This window comes from Martes martes (genome assembly GCF_963455335.1).
Source record: "Martes martes genome assembly, contig: scaffold_130, whole genome shotgun sequence".
In the NCBI taxonomy this organism is placed as follows: domain Eukaryota; kingdom Metazoa; phylum Chordata; class Mammalia; order Carnivora; family Mustelidae; genus Martes; species Martes martes.
This window is the reverse complement of record NW_027666410.1, coordinates 112,021-131,011: the sequence shown is the minus strand read 5'-3', so window position 1 is coordinate 131,011 and position 18,991 is coordinate 112,021.

Genomic DNA, 18,991 nt, shown 5'->3' with positions numbered 1-18,991 from the left:
ACCATGGGAAGGGGCACATGTATGGCTTACACACGATCATCCAGTGTTTTCTTGGGGTCGGAACCCCGCTGCCTGTCTCCTACCTCTAATGCTCTAAAACAAACAAACAAAAAACACAAAAAACCCCGAGAAATAGCCCAAATTGGATAATGGCACTTTCACAAGCATCCACATTACAAACCCAACCACACTACTACAAGAAGAGAAATTCTCATGGCACCTGGAGGAAAAAGGACAGGACACATGGTGGACTGATGGCCTACAGGCCCCATCCGGCTAGATGCACATTTTATTTGGTCTGCACAGGATCTGCAAAAAGTTTAGGTGTCAGCATTTCAAAGCTGAGATATTAAAACTAGATGTAGCCGTTTCTGATGTTCCCTGGAAGGCTGTGGCAGCATCTGGCCCTCTTCCCTCCATGGCGGTATTTCCCTGGAGGCTAACCACCGCCTTGCTCCTTCTCCCAGGCCGGGTGCTCGCCATTCCTCACCGTGCAATTGTTTTAAAGACGAGGAGAGGAGGACTGCAGAGAAAGGACTAGAACCTACTTTGGGCAAATGGGTTGGGGAGTGGAGGGAGAAACTTTTTTGGAATGTGCACTTTAGCTCAGTATCAGAATGAATTTTGGACACTTCTCCTGAAATGGTCCCAGAAAGGGTTTGTACACAGAGGCCCATCCAACAGGGAAAACGAAGAAGGCGTTCTTCCATTCCTTACCTCGGGAACTGGACTCTATCCCCTTTAAGGAATGCTTTCGGAACGCTCAGATTTAACACGACTCTTTGTAATTGGATAACACAGCCATAGTGTTAAAAGGTGCATAGTGAGGAGTGCCTGGGTGGCTCAGTGGGTTAAGCCTCTGCCTTCGGCTCAGGTCATGATCCCAGGGTGCTGGAATCGAGCCCCACATCTGGCTCTCTGCTCAGCGGGGAGCCTGCTTCCTCCTCTCTCTCTGCCTGCTTCTCTGCTTACTTGTGATCTCTCTAACTCTGTCAAATAAATAAAATTTAAAAAAAAAAAAGGTGCATAGTGGACTGCCCCTCATGCCTCAGCTCCCCTCTGGGAGGCAATTGTGCCTTGCTTTGTGTCTTTCCAGAAATGTTCTGTGCATATGCACACTTACATAGTTTTCTTTAGAGAAGGAAGAACTCACTGTAAAGAGAGAGAGAGAACGGCCTTACAGAGAGATTTTCAGATTTACCCGTACACATTTTCACCAGTCCCTCCTCCGGAGACTCTTCAAATACATACATCCGATCGTGTGAGTCTCCTACCTCAAATCCCCCCATGGCTTCCCATGGTTCCTAGAGTACAGGACAAACTCTAGCCAGGCTCCCAAGGGCCTGAGCCACCTGGACGCTGCCTCCCCTGGGTCATCACTTCTTGGCAGTGTGGTCTTACATGCCTTGTTCCCGCCAGAAGGATGTCTCGTGCACTTCCTGCTGGGAACCACACTCTCCCTTGTGTCCCTTCTGTGGTACGTGTGGCTCCATTAGTCAGTGTCACTGTTCACTTTGGCTTGTCACTTACCGAGCGCTCATTTACCGAGCGCTCTTGGACATCTAGGCCAGCTATGTGTCCTCCCCACCTCCCCCACCCTGGTATCTGCCTGCCAGGTGGTAGTGCTCCCTACAGCTTAAGGTAATTGCTCCCACCATGGCCTGTCTTCCCAGGCAGGCTCTGGGAGGCCAGGGACTCGCCTGTCTTCACTCATCTCTGTGTCTCCGGCCTTCAGCACATGTCTAATAATAGAGACAACACTAATACATGGTCACGAAACAATGAAGAAGGTTGCCACAGAGGTCGAGAAAGATCCCGGGTTTTCCTACTCACACCCCACTCCGTTTCTTGGCACAAATGTATCTTGGTGGCTGGGTAACTTGTTTTCTCAGAAGCGAGAGAGCATTTTTATGTTAAGAACACAAATTCCAAAAGTCCATTTTCTGATATTTAAAGATAAGTCACACCGTACGAGACATAAAATAAGGATTTCCTTTGAGCTATCTGCTGCTTGGCTATGAAAAGCTTTGATCTTCTGACAAAGAACTCTGAATTTGCATTAAACAGCCACTAAACGGATCATAATTTTCTGTGCCCAGAACAATAAACCAACAGATGTTTGGAAAGGGCATTTAAGGAAATGAAAAATGATTTATAAGAATACAATGGTGCCAATAATTTCGTGCCCCCAAAGCAATCATATTTAAGAACTGTTAAAAACAAGAAAACAGGCCCAAAATGGAGATGCTTAAGCTAAGCCCCATGTCACCAAACCAAGACTATTATAATTACACTTTTGGCTGTCCCAGGAATGCAAACTTAAACCAATCAGGATTCACCTAAACAATGTTAAGTCATCTGCCTGGTAGACCCTTGCCATCCCCTAAAGGAAAGGAACTTTGCAGTCAGCAACTTGATTTCCTGCCTTGTGTAACTTCCTCATCCCTGCTCCCTTCTTGCCTGTAGGTTTTTTCACTTGTACAGCAACCCCAGGCTCTTTTATTTCTGCTAGATCGGATGCCGCCCGATTCAAATTGATTTCTGCTCAGATAAACTCTTAGAACTTTTAATGTGCCTCAGTTTATCTTTAATTGTTTTGGTGTAAGAAGATGGAAAACCAAAGGAGAGGCTCTCCAACGCCCCCAGGAGGAAGTAAACGTGGGTACCTGTCGAGTCGCCGCAGCCTGCCGCTTTCCCGCTGCCTCAGGACGTGGGGGGAAGTCCCTCTAGGATCCTCCCAGCTCTGGTGTTAAAAGCTTCCAGGCTTATCTGAGCGTCTCTTTCTCTGCACTGGGTCCGACTTAGAAATGAGACCGGGTCAACTTAAGCTGGACTGGGGGCGGGCCATTGTGAGATCTCAGGTGAATCAAATTTTGTTTTAAGGCTGAACAAGCAGGATAAGCTTACCAAAGATAATCTCCAATTACAGCGGCCGCAGCTGAGAACTCTTCACCTAGATAAGCTTATCCATTTACAAGGTGCCCTACAGATAAGGGGAATAAGGGAAATTTATTCTTCTCCCTCTACAGTTTCCGGTGAGCAGGATGAGACCTGCTGGGACCCTCCACTCACTCCAGAGACCTTCGACAAGATCCTGGGAAACAGGGCAGAAGTGGGCAAAAGGTGAAATTCTTATCCAAGGGGCTCTCCCAGAATTCTACGTGTGATGCCTGGTAGAGAGAACCTTAGACTTTTGGGCAACGTTAAACATCTAGAAAAATGTTCCTGAGAAGTGTCATCCACACTGCGTTGTCTGCCTTGGCTCCGTCTCAAGGCTGTGGTTTCTCCTCGAGGCTGGATCACTACCAAGCCTTGATCACAGTCCCCTTCTGGGGCAGAAGATTTAGGTAAGAACCTCCAGCCTCTGTTTCCAAGTCCGGGAAATAAAAGGAGCCTGGCAGCGGGAGTTATAGGAATCCTACTTAACACGGCTGTTAGCACATTTTCCTCCAGGAGGATTCTGTCCCTTCGAGGACACCCTCTTTCTCTGCCCTCCCCTGCCCCCTCATGATGGATACTTTGTTGTGTGCTCCAGAAGCCAAGGTCCAGGACCTGGGCGGCCCCTCTGTGTTTGCATCCGGTGGGGCAAGACCAGGAACCACAGGACGTGGATAGAAAGAACCATCAGGGGGCAGCACCCCCCACCCCATGCCTCCTCTTAGAAAGCTCCTGTCCCACAAGTTGCCACCTCCCAGTCCCTTAAAAGGAATCAGGACCTCGGGTCCTGTAAGCATGAGTCGCTGGCATTCCTTCACCTTCCCGACAGTTCATCCTGCGGCCCCTCCGCCCTTCAGGTGAGGCTGTTTTGAGTGTTGGCCTGTGCGCCAGGAACTGAAGAGCAGAAGAAAAAAGACGGGACCCTCTCTTGAGTTGGGGTTTTTTTTGTTTTTTTGTTTTTTTTTTTTCAAGTTAAGCCCTTAAGAGGACTAACAAGACAACAGAAACCAGAGCAGGCACAGCAGATTTGGAAGAGCCCACGAGAAGGAGGGAAACTTCTAAATGTTCTTCAGATGCTGGGTGGAGGGGGGATAAGTGAAGCAGGGAAATCATGAGTCCATGGACAGTGCATAACTCTTGCAAAGGGGAGCCTGCATTTTCCTCCCGGGCACAGCCTGGAGAGGGGGGTACAGCAGGGAGTAGAAATGGCCCAGGGCGGGGTAGGTGCGGGACAAGCCTCAGGTAACCAGGGAGCGTGTCCCGGGCCCTGAACTGACCTATGTGTCCGAGAGTGGTATGCCATCAACAGAGCCCCTCGGACAGGCTCCCTGAGTTTCTTGAGCCTGAGCAGGACCCAAGGGGGCCACAGCCACAGCTGAAGGGAAGGGGACCCTGCACCATCAGGAGTTAGAACAAGGCAGGGCTCAGCAGCACCCTGTGTGTACCGACACCCGAGCGCTGCTGGATGGAGAAGCAGGGACAAGGAGATGGCCCCGTGGTCAGGGAGACCCCGGCCGACGGGTGCCGGTGCCTTTGCACTTGGTCTGGCTCCGGGAGTGAGTCGGGCAAGGAGACTGAGCTGAGACCACCTCTCCATCCCCACCCCTGTCCCCCCAAGGAAATGGAGGCTTAGGATGTAAATGAAATCAGCCGTGTGGGTTGACTGATATTCTTATATCCTATTGGATAGAATTCCACTCTAGGGAAAAACGAAGGATGCGCGGATCCACAAAAAACCGCTGAAAAGATAAATACCCCACATTCATAGTGGTTACCTATCGGTGGTGAAACTACTGGGTCTTTCTCTTTCTCCCACCTTCTCCCCTTCCTTCCTTCCTTTTCCTCTTTCTTTCCTTCCTTCTCGTCTTCCCTTCTTTCCTCTCTCTCTCTTTAAATGCATCGTCACGTCTAGTTTTTCATAATGAACTGTTCTCTAATTTTCTACAATGAACTTATTTCATTAGGAAAAAAACCAACACAATAAAATAAGAAAAATGAGAAAAAAAATCAGCTTTCAGGGTTTATTGCATTTTATTCTGAGGATGAAGGAGATTCCACTGATGAATGTTTGGTCTTCGTGTTGGGCGTGGGACGCGCATTAAGATCTCCGGTGTACTCTGGACTGTCTTCTGCCCCTCCTCTTCTTCTATAAATATCTGGGATTCTGGTCTTGCTAGAAAACTTCCAAGAGCCTTCTTCGCAGAGGACCTGCCATTTTTATCTGCTAAATAGGCTTTTGTCCTTCACAGTTTAGGAGTTTGCTGTTCAAAGAGATTACATTTCAGGCGCTTTCCCTCCTCCATCCGAGCAGGACACTGGCTGTCTTATTGACCTGTGCTGGGGAGGCTGAGCTAACTGACAGCATTTGATTCTGAGGGCAAAATCTAAATAATATTAAGGGAATTCATCAAGAGGAGGCAATCCCATTAAATTCCCAAATCCCTGTAATGTAGAGAAATGGCCAAAATCGTCGTGTTCAGTTTTTTTTTTTTTTAAAGATTTTATTTATTTATTTGACAGAGACAGAGATCACAAGTAGGCAGAGAGGCAGGCAGAGAGAGAGGAGGAACTGAGCAGAGAGCCCGACGCGGGGCTCGATCCCAGGACCCTGGAATCATGACCTGAGCCGAAGGCAGAGGCTTTAACCCACTGAGCCACCCAGGCGCCCCCGTCGTGTTCAGTTTTGATCAGAACCCATCACCCTCACTCAGTTTCATATGAACACCTGATAAGAAATTAAATGAACCATACTAAGTGAACCATATACCGTGTACCTTTCTAATTACCATTTGGAATCCCCACAGAACCCAACAGGCCTCCGGGATAACGTAGCCCCTGAATCACTTTGTGAGAACTCAGAAAATGAAAATTCATTTAAATCTTGGCCTATGGCTAGGCAAGTAAATTTATTGCCTCCTGCCGCCGCCCCCCCCCCCGCCCCCGCAGATCCTATCTGTTCTGGTTTTAAAATTCTAGGCTGAAAGCATTTTGCCTTTTCCATGCCATTAACTCCTACCCACCCACGCCCCTACATATGGAATAATTAGAAGAAGATTCAGGGTGAGTATTTGATGGCCTTCAATATCTAGAAGTTGCAAGAAGGTGATTTCTAAAAACTACCTGATAATGTGATAAGTCAGAGATCTGATTCCTTCCCCCCAACAGCCATGCCCTATTGCTTCTACCTCGTGCCTATTTCTTGAATGAGAACAGCTTTTCTCCATGTTCACAGACACTTCCCCAGGCCAGCCATGGATACTGCCGTCTCAACTTCCCATCTGGTCTTCTGGAAGTGCCATCCTTCTAAAACACAAGTGCGAGCCTGCCTTTATCTCTTCTAACACTCTGTGATAGATCCCCACTACTCTTAGGCTAAGACTGAAACTCCTCCTGGCTTTCAAGGCTTCTCATTAGAGGTTGCAAACCAGAAGCCTGTGGGCTGATAGGTTTTGCTTGGCTCTCACTGTGCTTTTATAAATTTCAAGTAAAGCCAATGTTTATAATTTTGAAAATTCCGTGTACAAATCAAAATGTAAGGCTTCCTTTGGAAAATCAGGGTATCTGCTAACACTGGGCACAGGCTCTCACATGGAAAGAACAGTCTAGGGCCGAGCTGGGGTCTCCCACGTGGACGGAGGCTCTGTTCCTCAGCTCTCGGTCTGCACCACCTTGTTCCAGGTCCTTCCGATGGTTCTTTGAGGTCACCTGGCTGACGTCATGGCTGCGTGGGGGGTACGTGGCTGACCCCCCGGACACTGTCCCATTTCATCTCGCGCTGCTCTTCCTTTGTGCATGCCGGTCCAGGTGTGCTAATTTCTCTCAGTTCCCCCCCCCCCCGCCCAGCCCACCCTCCCACATGCACAATCTGGGCTCTGTCCCCCCAACTTGGGGATGCCTAATTCCAACCCATCCTTCAGGTCTCAGTTTAAATGTTCCTTTCTTAGGAATGCCTGCTCTGACCTCACCGACCAGGACCCCACCTCAGGTCGTGTTTTCATTGTCCCTCCTAAGAGTGCCCTCTCGTGTAGGCCCAGCAGTGTGTGCTGCCTGGGCATCAGGTGAAATTGGGAGGGTCTCAAAGGGCGCCCCAGGCAAGCTCCCCTCTGCTGCCCCAGCCAAACTAGCCTCCTTACCCACGGCCCAGGTACGGCTCCTGCCCCTCCCTGACAGCAGGTTCCGGTTCCCTGCCCCCTCATGGAACTATTCAAACAAGCCAGTCACATCTTTGAAGGAACCAAGGGCACCCCACCTTCTTCTTTTTCTTTTTTAAGACTTATTTATTTGTAATAGAGAAAGAGCACAAGCAGGGGGAGCAGCAGAGGGAGAGGGAGAAGCAGGCCCCCACTGAGCAGGGAGCCCCATGCAGGGCTCCATCCCAGGATCCCCGGATCAGGACCTGAGATGAAGGCAGACGCTTAACTGACTGAGCCACCCTGGTGCCCCGCACCCCACCTTCTTGATACTGCAAAGCTTGCCTCTCACAGCCCTAGTGATTCACTCTCTCAGTGCAACCCTTTTGTGACCTCATGTGACCTGTGGCGTCCTCCGCCCCCAGGCTGTGAGTACATACATGACCAAAACTGCTGTAGCCCCCGTCCAGTGTTGAGTGGGATGTGTTCAGCCATCCCTACAGCCCGAGGATGGGAATCCCTCCTTCAGCAAGAGGGGGCAACTAAAACACCCCCCGGGGACCATCACTACTTGCTCACTTGCCTTTCCCGCTGCCCTGGATCATGTGCTCCGTGAGGCCAGGGACCAGGAGAACGAGGACGGGTGGACTGTTTGCCTCCAAATCCCCAGTCCATACAGCACACAGCCTGGCACACAGAGGGTGCCCTGTAAACTCTTGCTGGAACTGTCTCTGCAGGGTGGTGGGCGACTTCTTGCTGGAAAATTCAGCCAGAGTGCAGAAGGTGAGCATCCTTCGGGGACAGCAGATGAGGTGTGGCCTGGATGGCCCTGCACTTCTCAGCTCTCCAGAGACTGTGATGCCACGGGTCTGTCACTTCGTTTCAGACTCACACAATTGCTTGTTTTGCCAAATAAGCCAGGGTAGAAAACCAGCCATTTTTCACCGGAAAGCAGAGCTGTCAGTTTTCAAGATGCACTCACTAAAGTTAAACCACCTTCATTTTCCAGAACTAGGAGCCCAGTGCAAGGAGCAGGACAGTGCCGCGTAAGAGACGAAGACGGTGCAGAACTGAATGCCATTTGTTCTGAAGAGCGCTGTCACAGCGCCCAGGGGCTTACTGGGAAAGAAAAAAAAAAAAAAAAAAAGCCCTACCATCTGCAGATGGTTTAGCAACAAATTTATGCCATTTCCATGTGTTAGTAATGCAGTTCTAGAAGTGAATCTAACCGAGGGGCTGTTTTAGCAGCAAGGATGTTCTCACTTAAATCCAGAAAACCATTTCCATCACTTCCAGATTTTTAAAGATCGAAATCCAGCTGAGTTTCTGTAATATGCCATTTCAACATCTTGGAAATGAATGCATGTATTAAGATAGTAGCAATGCCAGTGGGTCATCACGAAGCATTGTAAAGCATTGCCTTGCAACATTATGGTACTTAGAAGAGGATATATATTCGCAATTTAAATGTTAAGGATGCTTCTCGGCTTTTTCTTTCATTTATTGAGTTAAAGTCCAAACTGTTTTAGAGGCATAAATTTTTGCACATTTTAGAGTTATAAATTTTGAAGTTTATGAAAAATTTATGGCGGTCAGACCAATCAGAGAAGGAGCTGGAAATGCTTCATTTCAGATTTATGCCTACACATGAAACTAACTGGACTAAGTTCAATTCATAATTTCATCAAAACTTTGGCTTAAGAAAATCTTAGTTTTGTTCAAACTCTATCTCCGGGGTGAGAAAGGATGTCAAATAGAGACAAATTATTAGAACAAAAAAACCCTGCTTTCCAAGGGAGACACGGAGTGAAGCGGTTCTGAGCTCAGGCCTTAGATCTCACTGCCGTGGGTTCTAATCTTGGCTCTGTCACTTATGAGCTGCCTCATTTTGAACAAATTACTTAACCATCCCCAACCTCATCGTCTTAAAATGGCAATAATAGGAATATTTATGTCATGGTAATGATGTGAGGATTATAGGTGAAAATGGATATAAATGCTTGGGGTGCCTGGGTGGCTCAGTGGGTTAAGTCTCTGCCTTCGGCTCAGGTCATGATCCCAGGGTCCTGGGATCGAGCCCCACATTGGGCTCTCTGCTCGGCAGGGAGTCTGCTTCCTCCTCTCTCCCTGCCTGCCCCTCTGCCTACTTGTGATCTCTGTCAAGTAAATAAATAAAATCTTTTAAAAAAATAAAGAAAAATAAAGAAAATGGATATAAATGCTTAACATAGCTACTGGCACATAGAAAACACTCCTTAAATGTCTATTATTATTATTATTATTATTATTATTATTTTAGATCAGTTTCACAAAATATCCCAGCAATGAATAGTCTTTGAAAATTCTATTCTCCAACTGGCTATTGGAATCCAGAATTTGCCTCTCAGATAGCCATGGCCATTGGTTCCCCACCAGTTTCCATAAATTAATGTTCATTAACATGTGACTGTGCCAATTCCCAGAAGTGAAAAAGCCAAGGAAAAGTAGGGATGGAATTTGGTACTATAGACAATAATATAAAATCAGGAAAGGACATTATCTTTCAAGTCATTAATGAATCAAAATCCCAGCCAAGGCATCAGGCCTTCTCAGTAAGGAATCCTTACCACACAGAAAATGGCTGGCCCCAGATTTCCTTGGATCCAAGAGCATCAGCCCCAATTATCATGTGATGTCCTTGGGGGGCTGTCATGCCATGACTGGGCTTGGCCATCTGGAGTCCAAGACACAAGGCCTGCAGTGATAATGGCCATCTCCAGTAGTTTCAAGTTTCCACCATTGGACTGTTGTCCCCGTGAGACTTGACATGGAAAAGTTGGTCTCAGCACTGGCATGCTGTGTCCCTATCTTCAATGGCTGTCCTCTAGCTCTAATTTTCTGCAGCAGAAACATACATCACTTTGGACATTGGTCAAGTAAGATAGACAAGATTATCCACCTTCTTCAGAAAAGAATAATCATTTCACCTGGATAGAACTAACTGTGGCCAGCATTCCGAGGATTATCTCACCATGACTTACTTGTAGGAAGGCAGGTACGAAAGCAAATTCTCCTCCATCTCCCACGAGGCAAGTACTCAATGTGAAAAGGGCACACAGTTCGCTTATTGTTGCCTTCATACCCAAACTGTTGCAGGTTAACATGATCTACATGCACAATTAGAAAATATATAAACATCCTGTGAGCGGGAATCATGGCAATCAGCTTACTCACTGTGGTACACCTAGAATCTAGCCCCATCCCTCTCCTCAGTTGCCATTCATCCTATAAAATCATTGCTTTTATTTATTTATTTATTTATTAGACAGAGATCACAAGTAGGCAGAGAGGCAGGCAGAGAGAGAAGAGGAAGCAGGCTCTCCGGGGAGCAGAGAGCCCGATGCAGGGCTCGATCCCAGAACGCCGGGACCTCGAGCCGAGCCGAAGGCAGAGGCCCCAACTCACTGCACCACCCAGGTGCCCCTAAAATCATTGCTTTCATTTCAGGTAGGGGAAGTCTTCGTCTCCTCTGCCTTGGTATCCAGCTCATATCTCCAAGCCAAGGTTTCTAGATGCAAACAACAAAACCCACTCTGGTTGGTTCAAGCAGAAAGAGATTTGTTAAAGGATCTTGGGGGGCTCACAGAACTTGGAAGAAGGATCAAGAACCAGGTCTCAGTGCTGCCTCACTAGAAGTACAGCAGGGGAAGAGCCCGAAGGCACTAGCTGCTTGAGGAAGACGTGGCAGTTACTGCTGCTGATCCCGAGCCCTGATCACCCAAAGCAGACCTGAGGAGACAGGCGCGGGCTCCAGGCACCCCAGAACTAAACACTCTACCACCCTTCTCGCCGGAAGAGTCCGCCTTGCAGCGTACGGCGGCCGCCTCACGTTGATCATTTCTGCCTCCACTTCTCCTAGAACATGTGACTGGAAGAGCGCAGGCCACATACTTGAGCTCCAGCTGCAAGTGCTCTGCAAAGCTCAAGTTTTACTTTTCTAGTCTGGTTGGGGAGGAAGGCGAGCTAGAAGCTGTTGAGTGAGCTATCTAACCTCGTGCGTCCTGCTTCATAGCACCACTCTCTCCTTCACTTGGTAGGAGTTCCTTAAAATCTGAGAGAGAGAGAGAGAGAAAAGCACCATGAAGATCAGTGCAGAAAATCCAACGTCTGACCAGCAGGAGTGCCAAAAAGAGAAAACAGAAAAAGGGGAGAAAGAACTGAATACCAACATATTTCCCAAGAGGAAGGATGAGAATAGCTACACTGAAAGGTGTGAATTTTAAAGGTTCCTCCCTGACACATCTCCAAGAAATTTCAGAGCACCAAAGATAAAGAAAAGACCCTAAAAACTTCAGAGAGAGAGAGAAAAAAGTCATCTACAAAGGACCGAGAAAGAAAAAGACTGGCACGCCAATAGCGGAGGCTGAGAGAAAATGGAACACCACCTTTAAAGCGAAGAAAATATGGTCTTCGGCTTACATTCTATCCCGGAGAAAATGTCATTAAATAAGATACGTTTTGTTGTATGCAAGATTAGGAAGTTTACCTCCTATCCGTTGTTTACATGGGAGTTACTGGAGAAGATGTGCTCCAGTAAAACGGGGAAGTAAATCAAGAAAAGGGAAGTCATGAGATCCAGGGAATGGTGTGTCCGATTTAGAGGAGAACAGAAGTGGAGGAAAACACCAGCTAATTATCAGTCCCGGGAGGCGTCAGTCCAAATTAGAGGAGGCAAATGGGAGAGACCCAAGGGGAGGTCTCTGAGGAAATACCGTGTCTATAAACTAGATACTTTGCTGGAGACATTTTAGGAACATAAGCAGATGATAAAGACAGAAAATACAAAAAATTAAGGCAATTAGAAATTCCAAGAAAAATTCAAAGACTGAGATGAATGTTATCGTAATGCATTACTCTCCCTCCAGAAAAATAAAAAAAGACTGCTTAATGATTTTCATTTTTAAAACCAGCAAAAGACAAAGCCTGCACAAAAAGACTATAAATATTATGACTGTTGTTAGTGTAGAGCTACAAATTCAGATGAGAGATGTTAGGCAGGGAGGGGAGGTTACGGGAAGGAAAGGATGACTGCATACTAAACAGTATGTTACAAAGCAAGGAGCACAGCACCCAGCCTCCTTATCCCCATCTTCTAGTAAGAGCACCTCAGTTTTCCTTTGGGTCATTTTTCCTCCCCCATGCATAAAGTCTTAGTGAGAGTATCAATCCACATGTCCTACACTCTCTAGCCAATGGGTGAGCATGTGGTCCGTTATAAGCCATTCAGACTTTCTCTTCCTGGTAAATGAAGAATCTTCATTAATTCATATTGGGCAGTACCCTAAAGAGACACTGCATTAATTCTCAGAACAACCTTAGATTCCTAAAACACCCCTCCCTATTCATGGCTTTTCTGAAGCCCTACTCTTCAGCTTGACTCTATGGGTATCTGTCCTCACTAACCCCCAGCCCAATTTTTGCATAACTTAGCAAGAACCGGTTTCAACTGGTAAGATATAATGAGATAACTAGAAATTCAATTACAGTGTTTTAAATTACAAAAGCTGGAACTGAGAATAGTCACGTGAGTGTGTTAAGGGTCAGGGGGTTAGAGGAGGGATCCAGGGAGCAAAACTCTCATCTGTTGGCAAGAAATCAAAGTCAAAAGTGTAAAGGTGGTAAATCATGAAAGGGCAACATAGCACATTAGCAAGAACCACCATAATAAAACTAATGAAATAAATAAGTAAAACTTTAAAATTAAAAAAAAAAGAGAAATGGTCTCTGGACAAAAGGACCAGGTAGGGAGACGTAGAACAAGAGATTATTTCTTTTTATTATAAACTCAAATTAATTTTTCCCTGTGTGTCTACATTAATTGATAAAATTTTTAATCTTCAAGAGGTGGGGAACAAAGATTGCTGGTCTGTCTATAACGAAGATGGTCCGGAATGTCGAAGCCTTCTTCTCAAAATAGTCAGAAATCAGCCCCTGGAAGATGTTTTGGAAAATGGCACATTCTAGAACAGCTCTGTGTCAGATTCTGAGGGAGGGAGCAACACCGCCTTCATAGGTGGGTCACCACGGGACCACTGGACTGGGTGGGGAGGGGCTGTTGCTTCCTCTGATGCCCTCACGGAATTCCCCGCCTATTAACCATCCCAAGCCTGTCTGCCTTTTCTTGACACACCCTTGCCAAGCTCAGAGTCACTGGCACAGGACTTAGATACTTTGACTCATTCTCTGCCCATCTCCTTACCCAACTTCACCCTGCTTTCCTGGAAAAATCAGAACCAGTCTTATCTTTACTCTCAAGAGATAAGGACAACATCTCCCTGTCTTTAAGACCACAAAAGAAAAGTGAATTGGGGGAAATCAGAGGGGGAGATGAACCATGAGAGACTGTGGACTCTGAGAAACAAACTGAGGGTTTTGGAGGGGAGTGGGATGGGGGGGTTGGGTGAGCCTGGTGGTGGGTATTAAGGAGGGCACGTATTGCATGGAGGACTGGGTGTGATGCACATTGAATCTTGGAACACTGAAAAAACAACAACAACACACGATCTGTTTTGAATGTGAGGCAGAGTTTTCACTGTTCTTGCATGGCATTTTACTGATAATACAAGGACAGACCCTGATACGGAAGGTGTGGAGATAGCACTGTTCCTGGCGTTAAGTTAGGGGAAATCAGAAACTTCAAGGTGTGTTTGTTTTTCTTTAGTGAGTGAAACTCTGGAGGTGATTTAAGCCATGCATGGAGATTGTTAGGCAGGATAGACTCTGTGGAAGCAGATGAGAGAGAGAGGAAGAATCCCACAGTTCTCAGGGTAACCATCCCAAAAAAGAGATGCATGCTGCAACATTAGCATCAAAAATGACCCGGGTTATCACAGGAGGCAAAAAGCAGCCACACGCATCCTTTCCCATCTTCACATTCCTGTACCTTTGGATGAGAGGGACCATCTCCCCTTTTCCACATCCCTCTGTGATGCCTGATCCTCGGTCTGAAAGATGGGGATCTAGGGGAGAGGAACGAAGGAATCTGAGGCTGGAGGATCTGAGGGAAGGAATGAGATCAGTTAGGAGTTCTCGGGCTGCAGACAGAGTGGAGGCAGGTGGGGAATCACTCACATTTTGAAGGCGAGATGCTCTGTACCTTCGTCATGTCACTGAGTCATATTTGGGAATCCCCAGAGGTGTCTCATATGTGCCCACGATCACTTCCCTCATTCTCTACTTCAGTTCTCTTGTTAAGATGTGTGCTTCTTGGCAACTGTAAATGCCTTCAATTAGCAGTTGTAAAATGGGAGGGATGATTCTGTCCCATAAGAAAAATGGATGCAATCACTGCATGTCAGAGAGAATATGTTCTATAAAACCAAGATATGACAGTCATTATCATAGCGTAGTGCCTCAGACAGTACTAGGAAGTACTGACATCAATGAATTGGTCTTATAAAATGTATCCAGCCTATCACATGGGCATATCACTGGTAGATCCCAATCCCAATCTTATAGACCATTATTGGTCTATTGGCACAAACTTACATGTCATAGCATTAGTTTAATAGATTACAATGTAGTGTTATGGTGAATTTAAACTCAGGTGAAATTCCAAACGATTTCTGTTTAAATTCTGGCTCTGGTACTTAGCATCTGTGTGACCCTATATGGACAGGTCTAGATTTTGTAGGGCCTCAAGCTTGTATAACTTGAGCAGCTCCTGAAGAAAAAGAATACAAAAGCGTGGATCAAAATCGATACCAGGTCTTGTAAAGAACCTCATGTAAGCGAGAGGCCCGAGCTGAAACTTCATTAGCGTCATGGTAGACCCGGCTCCAGGTAGACCTCGCCTCTGGGAAAAGTTACATGATCATTCCGGATCACGGGATCTTCACCTATAAAGTCAGGATAATGATCATCACTTTGTAGAATCCAGATAGACAGATAGATAGATAGAGATACAGATTTATGGTCCAAGGTAACTTGCATTGAGAGTCAGCATACTAGAACTCAAAAATCGGTCTCTTGTTCTGAATATTCAAGTGTGCAGAGGCCACATACTGTAATGATTAGATTGAAACTTTTTCTTTCCCTGAAATCTATCTGATTAATTGTGTATGTAGATAGATCCCAAGGGACACAGGACTACGTGATCATCAGTCAATAACCCGAACTCTCAGCAACACCACCAAAGTGGTGCAGTGTGGAAGCAGTCATCAGATGGGATCTTGGCAAGGACAAGGGAAGCAGTCTGAGGGACTGAGGCAGGTCGTGTGAAATGCTGCAGGTTTGAATGTTGACAAAGACCTCACCCCACTGACCACATCACCCTTTTGGAAAAGTATTTTAAACACAACCCTGGGGCGCCTGGGTGGCTCAGTCAGTTAAGCCTCTGCTTCTGGCTCTTGTCATGATCCTGGGGTCCTGGGACTGGGCCCCGCATCCCACTCCCCGCTTGGTGGGGAGCCCACTTCCCCTGCTTGTGATCTCTCGTGCTCTCTCTCTGTCAAAGAAATAAATAAAATCTTTAAAACAAGAAAAAAACAAAATCAACACAACCTCATTTAAGCCTCATGGCAGCTCTGGAGAGCAGAGAAACGGTGATAAGCACCCTTCAGAGGGCCTTTATTGGCAAGCTCCTACCACAGCCCACTTTACAGAGCAGCCAGGAGTCAAGCCTGCACCGTCATCATCTCTCACTGAGTGTCTCCCAAGTGTCAGATATTGTGCTAAGTACTTCACATGTGTTTCCTCATGTAATCCTCTGTGTACCATTATGTTCATTTGACATTGAACCGTCGGAGCTGAGGTTCAGTATCTTGCCAAGGACTTGCAACTATTAGGTTATGATAGTTTTGAGCATTTTTATAAGTATGTGAACAGATTTGGAGCCCCTTTTGGAACTCGTAGCGGGTCTGGATCCCGTGAAGAAATTACCTAAGGGCCCTGGGCTACATCTGGAACTGAATCTGCATCCTTTCTAAGAATACCGTCTCCTCAAGGATTAACACGCATAACAGCGCCAAGACTGCAGGTAGATTCCATGGTTTCTGGGCTGTGTCCATTAATCTCTGTATAGCTAATGTCTACTACAGTTGACAGCTAGATGTCGTGAGATGAAGAAGTGAGCGAATATTTTGGTCGTGTGGCAAATGAGGGGCAGGGCCAGGAAACCTCGGTTTGTGGACTGCTAGCCAGGGTCCCCTTACTATTAACCCAGCTGCTCCCTCTCCGCGAAGGTTTGGTACACTTACTGTAACAGAGACCCAGAATACGAATGGCTTAAACAACATAGAAGTTTATATCCTCCTTGTGTAAAAGTTCATGCAGTCATTTCAAGAGAGAAAGAGGTGAGGAAAAGCCAGCCCCTTCCTTGTACTCACCTAACCAGGAAGCTTCATAGCACTTCCAGGCACATCCTATGAGCCAAACTAGTCACGTGGCCACATCTAGCCACATGGGATGCTGGGAAATGGAGTCCTTATGCCCGTCTAAAATTTCTATTACTAACAAAGGCAGGGGAATGGTAGTCTTCGCCAGAGGGGTGAGCCAATTTGTGCAGTGGGAAAAGCACTAACAGGTGTACGGGTTGCCAAAGGTGGGGGGTGCTCCTCACCTGCAAAATCCAATAATAATTATAACTACCCTGAAGTTCAGGTTTTTCAACTCTAAATAAAACAAACAGCACTAATTCATTTAGTGAGCAAGCTCTGTGCTCTGAATGCTATACCATATACTTACTTTATGTATGTGATTTAAGGGCACCTGGGTGGCTCAGTCAGTTAAGCATCTGCCTTTGACTCAGATCATGATCCCAGGGCCCTGGCTGGAGCCCCGCATCGGGCTCCCTGCACAGAGGGGAGTCGCTTCTCCCTCTGCCCCTCCCCCCACTCCTGCACACTCTCTCTCACCCCCACCCCCAACATACATACATACATATATATACATACATAAATAAATAAATGAATCTATCTTGATATATGTGATTTAATCCAATCTTCCCAACATTTCACGCCAGCGTTCTTGTCACCCCTTTCCTTTTGGAGAGAAGGAAACTAAGCCTCAGAGAAGTTAAATAAATTGCTCAAGGTGTCACACAGTGAGCGTGCGAATGACACAACCAGAGCTGGGCTCGCAGACTCCACGGCGCATGCGTGGAAAGCCTCCCCCTTCCGCGCTGCAACCCTAGAGCGGAGGTTGTCCTTGTCTCAGTGCTGCATCTGCTTTGCACCCTTGTGGCCAGCATGAAAGGTGATGCAACGGATGGAGCACCCGGTTGGTCCCCTCCTGTTTCCTCAAGGAGGGCAGCGTGCCGCGCTGGGGCTTCAGGCCTCCTGGTACAGAACCTGGCTCCCCAACCGGGACTGTCCAGAAACAGTTCACGGTTTCTGGAGACAGGCTGGAGCCGAGAGGAGGAGGAATCCAGGTTTGAGGAGAGAAGAGGAAAAAGCAATAAACTGAAAAATCACAGCTCTGCAGGCAATGGAATCTATTACTCAGAGATTAAAATGTCACAAGGAGTACACGTCAGCTCCAGACCTTGGAAAAGGTTTTTTCCATCATAATTACTGCTTGCCACCAACACAGGACTGTTTCCCTTCCTGGGGAGGAGACTGCCCAATTTGATGTCTTTCTAGCTTTCTGCAGACCTCAAAAGTTGCCGCTTATGTTTATTCATAGTATTAGCAATGGTCACCACCAATGGGCACTTACTGTATGCCAGCTACCTACAGCTTATTACGCCTTCAATGACCCTGTGAAATGGATACTCTTTATTTCCACCCCCCCATCTCACAGATGAGGAAACTGAGGCACAGAGACATGGGTTAATGTGCCTAACCTCACACAGCTGGTAAGAGGAAGGTCAGCATTTGAGCCCAGCCCATCTGTTTAGAACTGTGATCTTTTTTTTTTTTTAAAGATTTTATTTGTTTATTTGACAGACAGAGATCACAAGTAGGCAGAGAGGCAGGCAGAGAGACAGAGGGGGAAGCAGGCTTCCTGCTGAGCAGAGAGCCCGATGTGGGGCTCGATCCCAGGACCCTGGAATCATGACCTGAGCTGAAGGCAGAGGCTTTAAACCACTGAGCCACCCAGGTGCCCCTAGAACTGTGATCTTAAACACTCTTGGAAACTGTCTCTTCACAGCCCCATTCTATTCGTGGGAAAACGGGAACTAACGCAAGTCCTCCCAGAAAGAAACTGGCAAGTCATTCCTTTTTTTTCCCCCCCTTTCACATTCAGGCACAATATGAGCCAAAAATCTAAGGCATGGAGGGAGGAGCAAGAAATGTCAAATCCAACCCTAGCAGGGATTTGTAAACTAAATTAAGATTCGCATTCAAAGGGATACTTACTAGTTAACCTTTAAAAATGATGTTGTAGAAGAACATTCTTAAGTTTGTGAGGTCATAAACCATTTGTACCGTGTGATTTGCACCAAAAAAAAAAAAAGTTTCTGATCATACACACACACCTACAACTAAAAGTTTGCACACGAAATCACCTCAAGTCCTTCTACCCAAGTAGCAAGATTATGTACAAACTTGTTCATCTGATATCCCTCCAGCCCATTTCCACCAATGTCCCTCTAGGAGTTCTCTTAGAGGTGATTCAAGTTCAAGGTTTTTTGAACTCAAAGTTCTCAGGCTTGTGCTTAAAAACACCTGAAAAACAGGCTCAGTGACCACGGCCTCCCTCCCAACCAAACACGACACTGTTTCCTTTGTTTTCTTTTGAGACAAACTTACACATGTAGAAGAGCTGGAGAAGCATACAAAGAATTACCTTTTCCTAAAGATTTGGTAGAAAATCACCAGTCTGATGGCACGTCATCCCTGAATACTTCGTGTGGGATTCCTTCAATCAAGAACATTGTTCTATGTAACCGTGGGTCGGCTTCCTTCCAAGTCAGGAAATAAACACGGCTGTACCGCCACAGT